This window comes from Crinia signifera, chromosome 4 (assembly GCF_055691185.1).
Source record: "Crinia signifera chromosome 4, ASM5569118v1, whole genome shotgun sequence".
Classification (NCBI taxonomy): Eukaryota; Metazoa; Chordata; class Amphibia; order Anura; family Myobatrachidae; genus Crinia; species Crinia signifera.
The window spans coordinates 293,599,243-293,612,664 of NC_139220.1; positions in this window are offsets into that span (position 1 = coordinate 293,599,243).

The window sequence follows — 13,422 nt, forward strand, 5'->3', positions numbered from 1 at the left end:
ATTCCGCATACGATGGTATGCGATGCGACGCGATTTCGTGCCATAGTGTACGATAGCATACAATTTTCAAATTGTATGCCATTGTACATGGCATACAATGCCATTACGATGCGATGTGATTAAAAATTGTATAAGCACCCTAATGGGTGCTTATACAATGTTTTTTTTTTTTTTTACTTTTTTTATTAGTATTTTTTTTTCCACAATATAATCACATAACATAAATATGCATTTTCTGCATTAACATCTAACACATATATTCCATTCTCTCATATTAAATTTTATTCGACATATATTTTTCATATCTTTACGCGGCATCATATATATCTATATTTTCCCTTAGGGTCTATCTTCCCTAGGGGACTCAGGAAAGGTAGTATTATTTTACCTTTTGGTCTACTATTTCTCCCTTCTATGGGTTGGGGGTTTCAGTGTGTATCTATTTTTTTTTTTCCCCTTTTTTATATGTGTGATGTGTAGTTGTGCTCGTCTTATTTATTTTATTCTGGGACCTAGTGTATATTGTGTTTAAAAGGTGTTTACTTATGTGTCTTTATATTCCTATCCCCTCCCTTACCCCCCCCCCCCCCTTCATGTTTTTTACTTGTGATTTATCTTATTGGCCCATAGTGATCTAATCCTGCCCCCCCCCCCTCTCATCCCGCCCTCTCACCTCCCCTCCCTCCCCCTTAGTGTTTTCCCCCTTCCCTCCTCCTCTTTCTTCCATTTTTTTTCATATGACCAGATTTCTATGGGTTTTCCCCCATCTTTCTTTTTCTTACTTTCCCTCCTTTTTCCCCCTTCAGGGATTCTGTTTGCCCTATCTCACTTTTCCCCTTTCCTTCCTATCCTCTTCCTTCATTCACTTGTACCCTTTTCTATGTCCATCTCCTCCTATTTTACTAATATATATATTTTTCTCTTTTTTTTTTCTTTTTTCCTAATAACCAAGAAGAAGAGCATTTGTATGGAGGAAAAAAAAAAAAAAAACAGGAAGGAAAAGGGAAAAAACCTAACCAACCCTTGCCCGTCTTGTTTTGACTTTTACCCTCACGGGGTATTTCGACCATATTATATGTCGCTTCATTTACTATATTCTAATTTTACTAGGGATGGAATTTTGACATGGGGATAACTAAGACATACATTTACATAAAAGACGAATACAAACAAACATTTCCCTAACATATTCAGCCCCTTAGCCATTGAGGATCCTTTTTTTTTTTTTTCTTTTTCCTTTTCCCCCTTTTTTTTTTCTTTCTTTTTTTTTTTTGCTATCCTTTTCTTTCTACCTTTCGTTATGGCACTATTATATCTCATTTAATAGGGGCAGCTATCTCAATTTTCTACATTTCCTAATTGTCTAGTCATTGACCATACTGTCTTCTCATACATGTGCAGAATTTGTGTTTGTAGCTCCCGAGGGAGGGTTTCAATATATGGACCCCATTTTCTATAGAATCTTATCACCCCTGTCTCTATATCCGGTAGGGTTGCCTGTCTTTCCATATATAAGATATTAAATAGGAAATTTTTAGTCTCCGATATAGTTGGAGCTGAGCGTTTGATCCAGTGATTTAAGATAATTTTTTTTGCTATACCAAGAATTATCGTCAATATTGGGGTTAGGATTTTCTTCCTTCTCCCCAGGTCCCATTCATCCATTACGGATAATAGACATACCTTAGGATTTCTATTGATCCTTAAATTAAATGTATTATTTATAAAGTTTATAATTTTATTCCAGTATATTGCCACTTTACCACATTGCCAAAAATTATGAAAAAATGTAGCCTTTCTCTGACCACACTTCACACATGCATCCGTTTCTCCAATGACCATATGGGCTCTCTGTGCTGGCGCTATATAGGCCCTATATAGCACCTTCAGGTACACCTCTTGGAGTACAGCAGTGTGTAAGTATTTCAATGTTTGTTGGCATTGTTTCAAGATTATCGTACCTTGTAGGTTTGCTGCTATATCTCCCTCCCAACTTTTTATTGCTCTCGTCCATTTTTTCCCTCCCTCTGTAACCCATGCCTTCGTATAATAGTGCCTTAATCTATAGGTAGTTTTATGGGCCAATTGGAGAATGCTTCCTATTGGATCTTCATTCATTTCCTCCACTCCCACAGGTGGCAGTGAATGAATAAGGTGTCTTATTTGGAGGAACATATAAAATTGTGATTGTAGTAGGCTATATTCTTCCTTTATATCTGGGAAAGATCTAATATGTCCCCCTGGATCAAATACATCCTTTATGGCTGAAATGCCTTTTTTCTTCCACTCTAGAAACTGAGGGTTTTCTAGTCCTGGTACAAATTGTGGGTTGCCCCAAAAGGTAATAAAACCTGAAACAAAAGGGGACCTTCCTAACTTTTTATTTGTATCTTTCCATGCCTTATACGTATCTCTGAACAATATATTGTTAATGATCTGTAACGGAAGCTTTCCCCTAGGTGTATGTATTAAGGCTGCCAGAGAATAAGGTGCAAATAATGCCTCTTCTATCGCTCCATTTGTATACTTCGACTGTCTCCAGCACCAGTCCGTTATATATCTAAAACTAACGGCCCTACTATATATTAATGGGTCTGGTATCCCCAGCCCCCCTTCACTCTTGGGTAGCTGCAGTTTAGTATATGCTACTCTTGGTTTCCTATCTGCCCACAGAAATTTAGAAAATATTGTTTTTACAATTATACAATCTTGCCTAGACAAGTTTATTGGAATCATCTGTAGCAGATAAGATAATTTCGGGAATGCAATTGTTTTAATGACTGCTGCTCTTCCCAAGAGTGATAGGGGCAGGGTAGTCCATCTATGCAGTAGGGCTGATATTTCTGCTATTACCGGTCTAAAATTGACTGAATATACGTCCGCTATACATGGGGGAATTAATATACCCAGGTATTTCATTGTATATTTTACCCTAGAAAATTGAGACAGAGGAGAGCCTGCCAGTATAGGCTTCTCTCTCTCTGTAAGAGTCATTAGTTCCGATTTATTATAATTAACCTTAAACCCAGAAAAAGATCCAAACAGTTCTATCAAGGATACTATTTCTGGGATAGCTTTTGAGGGATTTGCTATGAACAACAACATATCATCGGCGAAGAGTGCCATTTTAACCTCCTCTCCGCCTACTTTTATACCTTTGTATTTTGTGGAGGCTCTCAGAGCTATGGCCAAAGGTTCTAAGGCAAGGGCAAAGAGGAGTGGAGACAATGGACATCCTTGTCTTGTCCCTCGCTTCAGTTCAAACGGTTGGGACAAGTATCCGTTATTGATCACCTGGGTGGACGCTTTCCCGTATATCAAACGTATACAGTCAATAAATTGGACCGGAGCACCAAATCTAGTCAGTGATTCTAATAAATGGTCCCATGTGATTAAATCAAAGGCTTTTTCCGCGTCCAGGGAGAGAATCGCATTCTGCTCCCTGGCGGGATGAGCCCTAAGCCACTCCATTACTGCTATTACTTTCCGGATATTAACAACTGCTTGGCGTCCCCATATAAAACCTGATTGGTCCGGATGGATTATGGATGGAAGTATTAATTTTAATCTGTCAGCAAGGATTTTCATAAAAATTTTGTAATCGGTATTTAGTAAAGATATTGGTCTATATGACCCAGGATTTTCCATATCTCTCCCCGCCTTAGGTAGTATTCTTATTATCGCCGAGTTGAAATAATTTGGAGGAGACCTTCCATCCATAATTATTCTGAACATTGCCACTAGTGGGGGGCCCAATTTTGGAGCCAATATTTTAAAATATTCATTTGTTACCCCATCTGGGCCTGGAGATTTTCCTGTTTTTAATGCTGAGATTGTGCTCAGGACTTCTTTCAGGGATATAGGAGTTATAAGGGATTCTTTTTGTTCAGCTGTAATACCAGGTATATTGATTTTAGCCCAGAACTCTTCCTTTCCTCCTTTGTCTATTTCAGGCAGTGAGTATAGTGTGGAGTAGAAACCATGAAATACTTTAGATATCTCACCGTTTCCCTTCCTCAGGATACCATCCCTTCCTCTTATAGATTTTATCATGGAAGGAGGATGTCTTCCTACAAGGAGGTGTGACAGCAATCTTCCCGCCTTGTTTCCAAAACGATGGAATTTACTATTCCTCTGGAAACTATATTTGGCTTCTATGCCTCCTAGATTTTTTTCAAATGTTGTTTTATCTTTATAGTATGTTGCTTTTGTCTCGGCTGTTAGATTATTTTTAAAATTTTGATAAGACTGAGTTAGTCTAGACTGTGCTTCCAGATAATTACTATCCATATCTTGTTCTCTTTTTTTACAATAGGATATTATTGATCCTCGCATCACCGCTTTAGAAGCCTGCCAAAATAATAGCGGGTCCTCTATCTCTGTCTCTACATTGTTTTTTTTATACTCCTCCCATTCTGTTTCCAACATGGCCCTAAATTGTACAGAGTTAGCCAAATATGCTGGAAAGCGCCATTGCCGAATTGGGCCTCTGTCAACCCTAGTAACCACCTGAACCCAACATAGAGCGTGATCAGAGATACTTATTGTTTCTATCTTAGAATCAATTATTCTAGGGAATAGGCGTCTGGAGGTTAAGATATAATCTATCCTTGATAGGGACCCATGAGCTGCTGAAAGACATGTATATTCCCTTTCTACTGGGTAGCACGCCCTCCAGGCGTCCACCAATTGAAATTTTTCACATAGCGTAGTAATTATATTTTCAGCGGCCCGTTTTCTTTTCTTTGAGGGTGTGCTTCTATCTAAAATGTTCGACGCAACCACATTAAAATCTCCTCCCACCACTAATGTTTGATTTTTATAGAGATTAAGTTTCTTATTCAGAGTAGTGAAAAAAGCCTGAGGATTAACATTTGGAGCGTAGATATTACACATGGCATATAATTCTCTTTCCAATTTTACATTTATAATGACGTATCTTCCTTGCTTATCACTATCCACTGATACAATTTCATGGTCTATAGTATTTCTTATCAGAATCACTACCCCTCGTGCTTTGGAATTGTATGTAGCAGCGGCTAATACTAACCATTTCAAAATGTTCAATTTCCGTACCTCTTGGGGTATTAAGTGTGATTCCTGCAAGAAAACTATATCCAATTTTTTTTTATTTAAATATGTCAGAATTCTCCTACGTTTTACCGGGGTATTGAATCCCCCCACATTCAGCGTACCAATTCTAAAATTCTTCATTGTTTATTTAATGTCATATTTACTAAGTAACTTCCTCCTGGCTAAGGGATACATAAAGGGAAATTGACGTACAACACATAGGGGAATAACACACATACATTTAACATATAGCCTAAACATCCGCGTTGTGATGTATTTCAACACCGATGTTTTTCACTATTTAATTTGCTAACTTCCGTGATTCAAACTTAAAAGAAAGAAAAGCAAGCTTAAGAGTTATACAATTTTCACTAATAGCCTGCAAGCCTCCTAGCCTCCCCCATTCCCCATCCCCTCCCTACCCCCTTCACCCCTCCCTTTGTACATTTTCTCATCTTTTTTTTTTTTTTCCTTCCTTTTCCCTTTTTTTTTCCTTTTTTTTTTCTTTTTATCTTTAATTAGGTGAGTCATCAGCCTTCCTTGACTTGGGTTGTTAAGAAGAATTGGTACTCTTTACCTAGAACGGCGCCAGCGATTGAAATCGCGGTCGTCGGGGGTAAAAATCGCGGTGATCGCGGGCATCGCGGGTAAATCGGGATGGCCGCGATGCCCGCGATGACCGCGATCACCGCGATTTTCCCATAGGGAACAATGTTAAAACGGCAGATTGACCACGATTTTACTGTTAAATGCCTCAATGGACCCGATTTGGGGCCAAATAGGCCAAATTAACCCTTAAATGTCCCCCCAAATTTTTAACGCCACCCCACGATCCACGCCAACCCGAAGCGTGGCGAGCGCAGCGAGCCCGCGAGGGGCGGCGGTACGCGTCCTCCGACCTTTTCATGCCCTACTATCCACTAGGGCGTGAGAATATACCGTGTTTCCCCGATAATAAGACACTGTCTTATTTTTTTTTTTCCTCAAAAAAGACCATAGGTCTTATTTTCGGGGGAGGGCTTAATTTAATAGATGCTCCATGTTACATGCCCCACTGTGCCTTTAAGAAATGCCATCCCAGTGATCCAGATAATTTAATGTAATTTAATTACATGCCCCCACCTGTTTATTTTATTATTACCGTACTTAAACGGTATCTGTGTGGTGAGCAGTGTGGTGAGCAGCAGCCAGCCGCGTGATATGTGTATCCCCCGCTCAGCCCCCGCTGCCTCCCGTTGACCCCCGCTGCCCTCCGCTCACCCCCGCTGCCCTCCGCTGCCCTCCGCTCACCTCCGATCACCCACGCCCGCTCACCAGCAAAACAGCAGCTCCTGTTCCCAGGGATGCATTGCGGTAGGCGTGACGTCACGCCTACCGCAATGCATCCCTGGGAACGGGAGCTGCGGTGTTGCAGGTGAGCAGGCGTGGGTGATCGGAGGTGATCGGAGGTGAGCGGAGGGCAGCGGGGGTGAGCGGAGGGCAGCGGGGTCAGCGGGGGTCAACGGGAGGCAGCGGGGGATACACATATCACGCGGCTGGCTGCTGCTCACCACACAGATACCGTGAGTGAGAGGAGGTGAGCGGAGGGCAGCGGGGTCAGCGGGGTCAGCGGGGGTCAGCGGGGGCTGAGCGGGGGATACACATATCGATCACATAAAATAACATGGGGAAAATGATAGGGCTTAATTTCGGGGGAGGGCTTATTTTGGACCAGCGTCCAAAATCTGGGGTAGGGCTTATTATCGGGGTAGGTCTAATTATCGGGGAAACACGGTAATAGTGTGGCGAGCGCAGCGAGCCACCGAGCCCGAAGCGTGGCGAGCGCAGCGAGCCCCGCGAGGGGACGCGGATACCTTCATAGGTAGACGCATCCCCTCGCGGGCTTCACAGGTGTCCGCCTCGCCACGGACACCTGTGAAGCCCGCGAGGGGACGCGCATAACTGTGAAGGTATCCGCGTCCCCTCGCGGGGCTCGCTGCGCTCGCCACGCTTCGGGCTCGGTGGCTCGCTGCGCTCGCCACACTATTATATTCTCACACCACGCCCTAGTGGATAGTAGGGCATGAAAAGGTCGGAGGACGCGTACCGCCGCCCCTCGCGGGCTCGCTGAGCTCGCCACGCTTCGGGTTGGCGTGGATCGTGGGGTGGCGTTAAAAATTTGGGGGGACATTTAAGGGTTAATGGGCTCTGTGGCCCATTTAACATTGATTCCTATGGCCAAATCGGGTGGATTGAGCCATTTAACAGTAAAATCGGGTCCATCGCGCCTTTTAACATTGATTCCTATGGGAAATCGGGAGCATCGCGTCGCGGGCATCGCGGGTACATTTATGGCCGGCCGCGACGCGACCGACACGATTTCCATGTTTAACATTGGTTTCAATGGGAAATCGCGGGCATCGCGTCGGTCGCGTCGCGGCCATACATAAATGTACCCGCGATGCCCGCGACGGGCGCCGTTCTAGGTAAAGAGTACCGAAGAATTTTTTTTTTTCCCCTTTCCCTTTTCTCTTCTCTTTTCCCTTTCTCCTTCTTTATATTCCCCCTTTTTATTAGCCTTTAATACTTAATATTTACCCCCCACCAATTCATCCATTTCACAAAGGCATTTTTATCTATTACACTTAGATGCGCTGGTGGGAAGGATATCATTTTTTTGGCTCGCTCTGACTTTCTCAAACTCTTTATCCCAAATTATAATGTTGCTCCTGTCTGACACATCTTAATCAATTTATACTTATATATGTACATAGATAAGATTCCCCCCCACCCTCCCATCATCCCCTTTTTTTCAATTAAGTTTTTTTTTTTTATTATTTTTTAACATGCTTATCCGTATTCGGATGAGGGGGGGTAGAAATCGTCCCTTCTTCACATATATTTCATGATTATGAGCTTGCAGAGTTCTCAGATCCTTGAGGGGCGTTGCTAAATTGTTCTGTCACATATTTATCTGCTGCTAACGCTAGTGAAAATTCTTTGATGTTGTCTCCTTCGAATATTCTCAATCGGGCGGGGTACATTAATGCAAATTTTCTTTTTGCTTCAAATAATTTTGTACAGATTGGGGCAAATTCTTTGCGGGCCCGTGCTACTTCCATTGAATAGTCCTGAAATATCAGTAGTTTTGAGTTTTCCCACATCAGGTCATGGTGTTTTCTTGATGCTATCCATATGGCTTCTTTATTTTAGAAATTGAGGCATCTGAAGATAACCACTCTGGGTCTACTCCCTGGTGCTTCTTTCAGTGGGCCCAAACGATGGGCTCTTTCCACCACCATACCTTGACAGGTGTCAGAGATATTTAGTAATTCGGGCAGCGAATTTTGAAGAAATTTATTAAGTTCAGGGCCTTTAAATTTTTCATCTAACCCCACAATTCTTAAATTATTTCTTCTCAATCTGTTTTCCAAGGTATCGATTTTAATTTGCATTTCCTGGCATTTATTTTGAAGACCAGGGATAGTTTCCTTAAACGTAGAGACATCTTGAAATAATTCCCTCATTCTTACTTCAGTAACTTGCTGTACGTGTGCTATTTGTTTAAGCTGCCCTGTGATGTCTTGTATGGCCACGTCAATCTTCGCTGCTTGTGCTTCCATCAACGGAGCCATGGTCTCTTGGATTGCTTTTACTACCTCAGCATACGTAACATGAGGGTTTCTTTCTGGGGAGACAGACTGGGAATGGAGGGATTGAGTACTTAGGCATGGTGTCTTTTCCTGCTTATTTTGTTTCTCCTGCTGTATATTGGTTATAGCAGCCATTTCTGCTGCAGCTTGTGATTTAAGAGCACGATTTCTCTGGGATCCCCTCGGCATCTGCGGTGAGAGAAATTTCTCCATCCGTTGTTGATACCATATAAGGGGGTCAGAGCACCAGTTAATTTTATCTGGTTCCAATTTATGGAGGCAAGGATCTCTCCAATAAGTTTCTGTTTATTTTTTTTATCCTTATTTTCTTTCCCCTTTTCCTTTTTTTTCCTTTTCCCTTTTTTATTTATTTATATATATACGGCAGTATTTTATAAGCACAGTTTTTGAAGACAAGTTTTAAAGGGAACTAAATTCCCTGCCAAAGTTATTTACGCCTTTGTCCACTTTGTGCCACCGTCAGAAATATACAGTAGCCTAGATTGGTATTATACAGTGTCCAGTCTGCTCAACTGTGCCCCTTTTTCCCAATTCTTTAGGGCCGAAAGTTACTTTACTTTACAGCAATACTTTAAGTATAACACAAGTTCTTACCCCTCACTGCTGCCCGTCAGTTCCACTCCAGTATTCCAGAATCCCCTCAGAAGGTCTCTCCACAGCAGGGAAGTAGCTGCATCTCCACAGCCCCAATTCACTGCGTGGATCCGTGCAGGCTACAGGTGTCACTCGGGCAGACAGGGGGTTTCCACAAAGCTTCGTCTTATTTAGCAGTATGCTGTAATAAAGTCCATAGAACAGGGCCAGGAGCAGACTGCAGACTATTGCACCTAGGCCTGCGTGGATCCGTGCAGGCTGCAGGTGTCACTCAGGCTGGCAGGAGGTTTCCAGAGAACTACGTCTCCCTAGTAGTGTGCTGTAGCAGAGTCCATAGAGCAGGACCAGGAGCAGACTGCAGACTATTGCACAATACCCTGTGTGGATCCGTGCAGGCTGCGGGTATCACTTACTCAGGCAAAAAAAAATTTCTCCTTGGCAGTATACTGCGGCAACCTCCATGGAGCCAGGACGGAGGCAAGCCGCAGGCTATTACAGGGACACCTGCGTGGATCCGTGCAGGCTGCAGGACATCGCTCAATCAAGCTGTTGGTCTCCGTGAGGCTTCCCCTCGTTGATGGTATGCTGTGAGTAAGCTTTAGACACGAGACGGGAGCCGGAGCCGCGCTGTGTAGGGTTACTGCCGGGTCAAATGACGCGCATCCGGCGCCGTAGCCAAGGCGTCCTGAACTGCCGGCGTGTGCGGTGCTGAGGCTCTCGCCGCGGGCTTTGCTAAGTTTGTGGCCGGGCGCCCTGCTTCAACATCGGGAGGGGGACACCAGGTAGGAGGCCAGGGGTGGAGGTGCAACGGAGCGCTTACATGCCTCGACCTCTCTCCTCAAGGTCGGAACCGGAAGCCCGGGTGCTTATACAATGTTAAGCACCCTAATGGGTGCTTACAATGTTAAATGCACCTCCACGCCACCCCCCCACTATAAACGTGAACCCGAAGCGTGGCGAGCGCAGCGAGCCTGCGAGGGGCGGCGGTACGCGTCCTGCGACCTTTTCATACCCCCACTATCCACGTCGGCGTGGAGTTAAGAATAGAAAGTGTGGCGAGCGCAGCGAGCCGCCGAGCCCGAAGCGTGGCGAGCGCAGCCCCGCGAGGGGCCGCAGATACCTTCACAGGTATCCGCGTCCCCTGGCGGGCTTCACAGGTGTCCGCGTGGCGAGCCACACGAGGGGACGCGGACACCTGTGAAGCCCGCGAGGGGACGTGTATACCTGTGAAGGTATCCGCGTCCCCTCGCCACGCTTCGGGCTCGGTGGCTCGCCACACTTTCTATTCTCAACTTCACGCCGACGTGGATAGTGGGGGTATGAAAAGGTCATAGGACGCGTACCGCCGCCCCTCGCGGGCTCTCTGCGCTCGCCACGCTTCGGGTTCACGTTTATAGTGGGGGGGGGTGGCGTGGGGGTGCATTTAACATTGTAAGCACCCATTAGGGTGCTCAAAAGAACCCTTTAGGGTGCTTATACGATTTTTCATCGCATAGGGGGTCAAAATCGAATCGCATCGCATGCCATCGGGTACATGGCATGCGATGCGTTCATCGTACGATGCTGAAATCGGGCGCCGCCAAAATACACAAGTACCGGTTATTTTAATAGCAGATTGCACATCGCAGTACACATGAGCGATTTGCACTGTGCTAAGCGATCTGACTAGATTTATACTGCGTGCTTGAATGATCTAGAATGGCTATAGCGACATGCGAGGCCGTGCATCGCTATGCTCCCTAGACACAGAGCGATTTGTGCTTCATTTGTAAAGGTGCCCATACACGGTGCAAAAAGGCAGTGGCGATGAGATGCGCGCTCCTATGCACATCCCATCGCACAGCACATAAAGTCTGTGCATCCTGTGCTTTTAGTACTAGATCGCATCATATCTAGAACAAAAAGCACGGTATTGTAGCACATGGTTTGCTTTTTGTATTATTTTGTGCTATGTAATCTAGTACTAAAAGCACGGAGTTCATTGTACCGTGTATGGGCACCTTTAGCGATATTGGCCCTTATTCAGATTTGATCGCAGTACAAATTTGTTCTCAAAATGGGCAAAACCATGTCCACTGCAGGTGGGGCAGATGTAACATGTGGAGAGAGAGTTAGATTTGGGTGGAGTGTGTTGAAACTGAAATCTAAATTGCAGTGTAAAAATAATGCTGCCAGTATTTACCCTGCACAGAAACAAAATAACGCAAACAAATCTAACTCTCTCTGCACATGTTACATCTGCCCCACCTGCAGTGCACATGGTTTTGCCCATTTTGAGAACAAATTTGTACTGGGATCAGATCTGAATAAGGGCAATAGTCAGATTTCTTAGAAAATGGGGCAGCTACGTGTATAGGCCTATTGCTGTCTGGCTTTGTGTGTATAAGTGCACTATTATTGTCTAGCATCATATGTAAAAGGAGCGCTATTATTCTGTGACATCATATATATATATAAGGAATGCAATTATTGTTTGGCATGGCGTATGGAGAATGGATTTTGTTTTGTAAAAAGTTACTTATTTGTGTTTATTTCTCTTGTTATTGCTGAATATTCTGTCTATTTCATTATTTGGTGCTTTTATTGTTGTGATTTATGGCTGTTTGGTGTTTTGCCTAAAATAAAACAAATAAACTTACAATATATTTATTTGTATGATGGAGGAGATAGGTCTGGGAAGGGGAGGAGTCAGGACAGGGAAGGGGAGGAGTCAGGACTGAAGGGGGGAGGGTCAAGATTAAACAGTAAACCACCCCCCCTAGAAGAAAAGTATAGATCCGATATTGAGTGTGTGATGAACTTGCTAAGACAAAGCCTCAAGATTTTAATTTCCAGGATTCAGGAATTAATGTCAAATTTTAATTCTTTCAAAAGAATGTTTCACAGACAAATAAATCAAAGCATGTAAAGATAGCTTCACAAAAGCATTAAAGACAAATTGTGCAAGGACATGCAAAGAATCTACTTAATTTCTGAAATTGTCCAAACCTTGAATATTGGTAAGAAATCGTTTGAGAAAAAAACCCCACAAAATGCGGTATTTTGGATTCAAACCGGGGTTGCTGCTATCACAAAGCAGAGTTCTAACCACTATATGATCATGGCCAGTGGTAGCCAACCCTAGCCCTCGAGAGTTACCAACAGTTCACATTTTCCAGACAACCTAGCTGCTCCACAGCTGCACTCATTAATCAATGACACATTTTAAAAGATCCACAGATGGAGCTAATTAGCTCATTAGTGATTCTGTGAGGAGACCTGCAAAACATGCACTGTTGGTAGCTCTCGAGGACAAGGGTTGGCTACCCCAGATCATGGCAGTATGGATGGTGTAATGGTGTAATGCAGGCTTTCCCAACCACAGTCCTCAAGGCACACCAACAGTGCAGGTTTTAGTGACATGGTTTAATCAGAATCACTCAGGTACTTATTAAGTCACCTGTGCTCAAGCCTGGATATCTACAAAACCTGCACTGTTGGTATGCCTTGAGGACCGTGGTTGGGAAAGCCTGGTGTAATGGTTAGTGTTACTGCCTCACAGCAGGTCATGGGTTCGATCCCCACCATGGCCCTAACTGTGCAGAGTTTGTATATTCTCCCCGTGGGTTTCCTGTGGATACTCTGGTTTTCTCACACAATCTAAAAATATACTGGTAGGCTAATTGGCTCCCAACAAAAATTAACCCTAGAATGTCTGTGTGCGTGTGGTAGGGAGTATAGATTGTAAGCTCCACTGGGACTGATGTGAATGTTCAACTATACTATGTGAAGTGCAGCATAATATGTGTGCGCTATATAAGAAACTGTTAACAAATAATGGCAACTAAGACGAGCCAGGTAAGAATTGATCGTACAATCTTCTGAGGTTATTGTGCACTTGCGCCAGGACTTGTTTCCTGTTCATTTTTCAGTCGACATGGACACTGAAACGTAGTACCGTAGCTGCGCTCGGCATGCTTCTACACTATTTTATTCTTACACCACACCCTAGTGCAGGCATTCCCAACCACGGTCCTCAAGGCAAACCAACAGTGCAGGGTTTGTAGATATCCAGGCTTGAGCACAGGTGACTTAATTAGTATCTGAGGGATTCTGATTAAAC